Source organism: Delphinus delphis, chromosome 13 (genome assembly GCF_949987515.2).
Source record: "Delphinus delphis chromosome 13, mDelDel1.2, whole genome shotgun sequence".
NCBI lineage: Eukaryota > Metazoa > Chordata > Mammalia > Artiodactyla > Delphinidae > Delphinus > Delphinus delphis.
The window spans coordinates 33859022-33865809 of record NC_082695.1 but is presented as its reverse complement, the minus strand read 5'-3'; the positions used below and the strand labels follow the sequence as shown (position 1 = coordinate 33865809).

At 37.4% G+C, this 6788-nt stretch overlaps 1 long non-coding RNA gene across 1 annotated transcript in view; it reads left to right on the top strand.

Moving 5' to 3' along the window:
• Nucleotides 1-874: 874 nt before the first annotated feature.
• The window catches only part of LOC132436583 (uncharacterized), a 48576-nt gene continuing 42662 nt past the window's right edge, over nucleotides 875-6788 (top strand). The window contains exon 1 of the long non-coding RNA XR_009521813.1: nucleotides 875-952. This is a non-coding gene — a long non-coding RNA (uncharacterized lncRNA). The remainder of the gene's footprint in view (nucleotides 953-6788) is intronic.

Here is a 6788-nt window from a genome sequence, read left to right as displayed (position 1 = left end):
AGGATACAATGAGAGCCATATTTCATGAAAGTGACATGTTTTGCTTTGAATCTTTTTTCCTGCTGGAGTTTCAAATAGATTATAAGAAGGAAAGGGAACACTGAAAGCCAAACAAGGTGAGATTCCAATGGTCCAGTCAGGGGTGCTGCGTTGAGCTGGGGCTTTCATGACAACTCCTTAGAGATACAGGAGGGAATGAATCCAGTCTCCCTTCTCTGGGGACCGCTGACTGAGCTCCCCAAACTCAAGGGGCACTGACTTCACTGAATCTACTCAAAAGCTTGTCACGGTGAGATGTTGAGAAGAAACAGTTCTAGGTGTTTCTAGCACAAACAGTGCTTCCTCCTGAATCGCACAAAAGATGGGAGGCATGCAGTAGGGAACAAAACGTTTGTCTAAAAGCCTGGCATGTGTAAGGAAGCGTTTCCCTAAAATACTGTTTCTGCTTTGGTTTGGCAAGAATGTGGGGAGTGAAGTAAAAAGCTCAGGGGGGAGCCAAGTTTCAGTAGCGAGACTGTCTTTATTGAGTCGGTCCCTTCAGTGGTCCTGTTTCTTCCCCATCTGCTGTGGCCACCCCTCTCCCTGTGGTCCACCCCTCCCTGCCGAGCTCTGGGTGGTCAAGTGAGGCACTGGTGGAGAGTAGAGGGTGGGAGGGCGGACAGAGGGTGGGTCTGTCTGGCGTGCTTCCTCCCAGCATCCGTGTGTCAGCAGTGGTTCCTCTAGGATGGCAGCTCCAGTGCTCTCAGGCTCCGGAAACACTCTTTCTTCCTTGTTTCCATCCCTTCACGCCTAGGGTGGGGACCACTTCCCACTGTGCTGATTTCTGGGGAATTCAGCCTCTCTGGTTGCTTTCTGTTAACCTGCCCACTGCTCTGTAAACAGCTGCCGCTTTAAATTCTCTCTTCAACCCTTTGAAGCCACGTCTCTGTGCAATGGGATGCTGACAGATATGGTAAGACTAAAATTTTCTCCGACCTGACAGAAACCCTGGCGAGCTGCAATTTCTAGTTGCCAAAAGCCAGATGATGGCCATCACATGGAGAGGCGCAAAGCATTTACTGTTTATAAAAACCTCAAGACAAACAGGTTATAGAAATTCTAGGCACAATTTCAAAGTCAAAAAGATCTGAAGAAATGAGTCAAAGTCAACTAGGATTAATGATGCACTTTTATAATCACCTGAACTACCTGCTGTGAAATTATATATTCCAAAGAGACTTCAAGAATTGTTCAAAACGAAATAATGTGAACTCTCTAGAATAGTTTATTAAAATATAAGTCAAACCCATGACTCAAAGTATAGCTTCTATAATACTTAGATTCTAATATTCTAAATGAAAAAAAAGTGATTTGTTGCTTGAATATTAGAAAGTTCACATCATAGTAAAAGGTACTGGAACTTAACAGTCTGCTTATTCTGCATCTGACATATAAATGATTATTTCATTATCACAGATTAAGGATTTATAGACTATGTCCAATACTCTTTGCGAAATGTACCGTCAAGTAACTGCTCACAAGAGCTTTATGCTCTTAAAAAAGACAAAAATATAATCTTAGAAACTGTAAAAAGATTTTCATAGCTTTGGATTTTTAAGTTTTGACCCTATTCTTTTTGTAGGTAGTGGGCGGCTTTATGGGTTAATTAGTACTTTCAATCTTAGCCAAAAAAACGGAGAAACGATAGGGTTAGTTACTTACTATGCTTTTCTTGCTTGGAATTCAGCTGATTTTAAAATTGAATTGAAGATGTCACCAAAAGACTGTCACTAAGCTAAAGGGCTCAGGCTTTCCGCAAAACGTCTCTTCCAAAAGGTTGTGATGAATTTGCATATTGTCCCTATAACTTCAGAAAAGGAAGGGGAAACAAACACATGCTTTTGTTGCTATTTATCTCATTAGCCTTTGGTAGTTTGATCTGAGCTGTCCTTTCCAATCCCCAAGAGATCGTCGCCTTAACAGCACTGCCCCCTAGTGGTTGCTTGCTTTGGTGCAGCGTGAGTAAAGAAAAAAATTGCAAGATTTTCAATATATATAACCGTATTTATCAGTGCATTGCTGTATGAGTGTGTAAGATATCTTTCTGTGAGTTGGCTAGACATTTCTGTCCTGGTAAAAGATTAAAGCATGCTAAATTTTCATACATTTTTCCATAAATGAGTAAAAATAAGAAGTTAAGATACCATTAAATTATTTCTGATTTAATAAACAGAGACACAAATTACCTAATATTTTTGGTTGCCTATTATGTCAAGTATGTAAAAAAGTCATTAAAATTGAAGTATGAGCAAACGTTAAGTCAGTACCTATTCTGACATTTTATAGTACATTTATTCATTTAATGTCTAACTTTGGGGACAACAGTAAACATGGAAGAGAGGATGGAAAGGATTTAAAATTTTCACGTGTCTAATTTGGTTTTGTGTTATATTTTAATCAAGAAAATTATTTTAAATTAAGTTCTCATGAGCTATAGGAATGCTATTGGGAGGTTTAAGGACATAGTAAATTTTAAACCAAGGCTTTCTACTAGTATAGAGATAATAATTATGTATGTATATAGCTGACAAAACTGAGATAATAAGTTTTCACTTTATTTAAAAATTAAAAATTTCAGGAGGAACAAATTATATATCAGTGTTTTGCACAGGGCAGTTCACATAGCACTGGTAATAAATTACTTTAGGCAATGCAAAGTTTTATAAGTTTTTAATTGTTATACATTTTTATGAGCAACAGTGAGAATATAACTGAGAAACCAAATCTATGATTTCATAGATATTAATATTCATGACTACCTCTACATGAATTATAATGCTCAGGCACATACATTTGTGTTAAATTTGACTCTCGTTAAAATGGATTAGAAATACGAATTACGGTGATTCCAAAAGCCTGGATTTTGCTATTTCCGTTCTTCTGGTGCCATGTAACATGTTCCTTTGTCCAAGGTATTTCCTGTAAGCTGTAGTTACAACTAGAGCAAGGCTGTCCAAATAGAAATACAATATTAGCCATAAACATAATTTTATTTTATCTTTTATACACTTATTTTAACTATCGATGTACTTTTTTTTTTTTTTTGCGGTACGCGGGCCTCTCACTGTTGTGGCCTCTCCCGTTGCGGAGCACAGGCTCCGGACGCGCAGGCTCAGCGGCCATGGCTCACGGGCCCAGCCGCTCCGCGGCATGTGGGATCTTCCCGGACCGGGGCACGAACCCGTGTCCCCTGCATCGGCAGGCGGACTCTCAACCACTGCGCCACCAGGGAAGCTCCATCGATGTACTTTTAAATTTTATAATGACATTTAAAAAAGGAAAAGAATTAGCTGAAATTCATTTTAATGATATAATTTTTAAAAATCTAACATACGCAAATATTATTTTAGCTTGTAGTCAATACTAAATATTATTGAAGTAGTTTACATTCTTTTTTTCATACTAAGTTTTTGCCATCTGGTGTGTATTTTACATTTAAAGCACATCTCCATTTGGCTTCGGCACATTTCAAATGCTCGATAGCTCCACAGAACTAGTACTGAATAGTGATGTCATCAGATTAAGGTTCAGTTTTTGGTAAAAATATCCCATAGGTGGTGGGGCATACCTCCATCCAGAAGCACATGCCTGATGGCTTTTTGGTGATATCGGCAGTCAGTGATTACTATTGTCTGAATCTGATGATTCATTAAAGGTTGTAAAATGGTGGCACTGAAATTTTAAAATTCCTTCTTCATTTATTAGATGAAATACTTCTATGAAAAGAAACATCTCACCTACTACTTGGTTACTTGGAATAGTTTGTATAGAGAAAGCAGGATAAATATTTGATCTCTCCCCTTTCTTTTCTATTTGTAATTTTTTACATCGAAGTATAGTTGATTTACAATGTTGTGTTGATTTCTGTACAGCAAAGTGATTCAGTTATACATATTCTTTTCCATTATGGCTTATCACAGGATATTGAATATAGTCCCCTGTGCTATACAGTAGGACCTTGTTGTTCACCCATCCTATATACTAGTTTGCATCTGCTAGCCCCAAACTCCCATTCCATCCCTCCTCCATCCTCCCTGATCTCTACTCTTTATGTGCTAGTTTGTAAAGTAATGATTTTGGTTTCCCTGCAGTTTCAAGGATGGTCAGTAGTATTTTATTTTCATAGTAGCATTAGGAATACACGAAGTTTAGCACACTTGATGTGTTTCAACTTACTGCAGTTACTGTGTTTATTATTGTTTACCTTTTCTCACCTTTGGCTGCTGGGAGCTTCTTTAACTTAATATCAGCATTCTGATATCATCAAGGCTGCCTCTGATATTCTGATATCATCTTATATATTTCCTGCCACAGATCTGTAATCAGCTGTTTCTTTAAGGAGCACTTGATTCCTTTTAGTAGAAAATGGTATGTGGAGACCATGATCTCAGTGTGTGAGATCGAGCACTTGTTTCTAAGTCTTTTCAGAGGACAAAGCTAGGAATTATTTAGTTTAGTAAAATAATGTGTATCATAAAATACTTCTTATTCAAATTTAGTAGTAGAGGATTTTCGTTTTTGCTGTGTACTTTCCTTACATCAAATATTCAGGTTTTCAATGATATGAGTATAATTACTCATTTGCTTTTATCCATAATACACACACATGGTCTCAGAATAAATATTAAGATACCACCAAGAAAATGATGAAAATATCAGTGTAAGCTTCTCTGTAGTTGTTTTTGTCCTTATGGTAACATTCCACTCAGGACAAGAGTCAAATCTCTGTTTCAAAGACACTTGGAAGCGTCCTCCTGGTGTTGTTATGCCACCTGCTGGACATAAGGCTCAGCTGTCACATTTTGATGTTTAGAGATTTGCTAAAGTTAAATTTAATTTTACAATTATGTAAATTTTTATATGACTCTAAAGTCAAATTTAGAAAACAAATCTAGTTTTTATTCTTATCCCCTCTTCCCCTCTGTCCTATTTCCTACCTCTGCCTTTTGGTTACTATTTTATTTTTAAATGCTCTGATTTATCCTTTCATTAAGGTTAATGTTTACTTATAACTATTAATTTACATACGCACCTATATCGTATATATTTTTATCCCCTTCCTCTTTATTAGACAAGTGTTAGCGTAATTTTCAGACTTTCCTTCATCTGAAAAAATTACATGTATTATTCCAAGTGGAGAAAAGTATACATATATAAAAATACATAAATAATGTATTAATATATTAACCTGGAGTGTTGGATTTTGCTTTAAGTAATCTGAAAATCCTTTCTAAGAAATTGGTGAATTAAGCCCTTTTACATTTATTCATAGGATCTAGATGTTTGACATGTTAAAAGATCTTAAAAAATTTAAGATCTGAGCAAAAATTGATTCAAAAGGGCAGTGCCAAACTGGAACTTTCTAATAGCTCCACTGACGCAAGCCTGGGGAGAAAGTTACAGAGAAAAGGTGGAAGCAAAGTAAGGAAATCACTGATCAGCTGCAGCTTAAAGCCCAGTTGGCTCTTTGTGGTGGGTTGCCCTTAGGTCTCAATTTTGTAACCTGGAAGCATTTAAGGCTCAGGTTTTGGTTTGCTTACACAGGGTTCTGTGGCATCAGGGCATGAGTCTAATGGCCTCCTTGTTTAATTAATTTAACAGGCATCAGTTTTGTCACATTAATGTTATGTATATTTCCACATATATAATATATACACACACCCCTAATCTCATTGCTTTACATTCCTATCCTTTCACCGGATGGTCTTTACCAGTCTGATCCATGAACTGTTTGTTTCTAAGCCATGGCATACGTACAGAAAGCAAAAGAACACATTTAGAAATGTTTAGGCAATCTGCCGTAAAGTCCAAGCCTGTGACTGCGTATTTTACAAAAATAGCAGTTTGCCATTGTTTGGGGGGAAAACAAAAAGCAAACGAACAGAAAAACTACTGGTCCTTCCTGACCAATGGTTTGAGAAGTACTGGTCTACAATGTTTGCTTGCTCTCTCCCTTTTGCATATCTTTTTGTATTTAGAAAGGTTTGTGTTTCTTTGTTCTGATGCCTTTTTATTAATATTTTGACATGAGCTAATATGTATGAATTTACTAATATCTGTGTATGATACCTTTAATCCCCCTTTTACTACCTCCTCCTAACATCCTACTATGAAGGAATTGACATTAGCTAGTGACCCCTTCTTCTCCGTTTCCCATTCCCCAGAATCTACTTTCAACGAATACCATTTTCCTCCCCATTGATACCTGTGAGACAATCAGAGGGCTTCCTCTACGTCTCACATCCTCTTTCTCATCTACCCTCCATCCTTTGGCTATTTCCTCTTACACCCTCTCCCTTAGAACCTACAGGGACTCTAACGTGTACAAACAAATATACTGTATTTAGTGCTCACTACGACTACTACTGTTGATGTCTCTTCCATCATTTTGGCTGTCTGAAGCTTGTCCTCCAGGAAATTTCCCAGGAAAGACTCATAGGGACTATACTCTGGGTTCTTAAGTGGGCGTAAGCAATTGTGACCATTACATTTAAAGATCAGTGTAGCTGGATATAAACTCCTGCGCTCAGGTTTCCTTTCCTTGTGCTTCTTAAACATTACCCTGTTGTCCTCTGGCATAAAGCACTGCTATTGCCAAGTCTGATGACCGTCTCATTTTTTTTCTTTATAAGGGATATGAACCTTTAAATTTGGCACCAGAAAGAATTTTTCTTTTTATTTAAAGATCAATAGTTTTACTAGACTGTGTTTAGGTGCAGGGCCATTCTGGGTCCATTTTGCCAGGTATG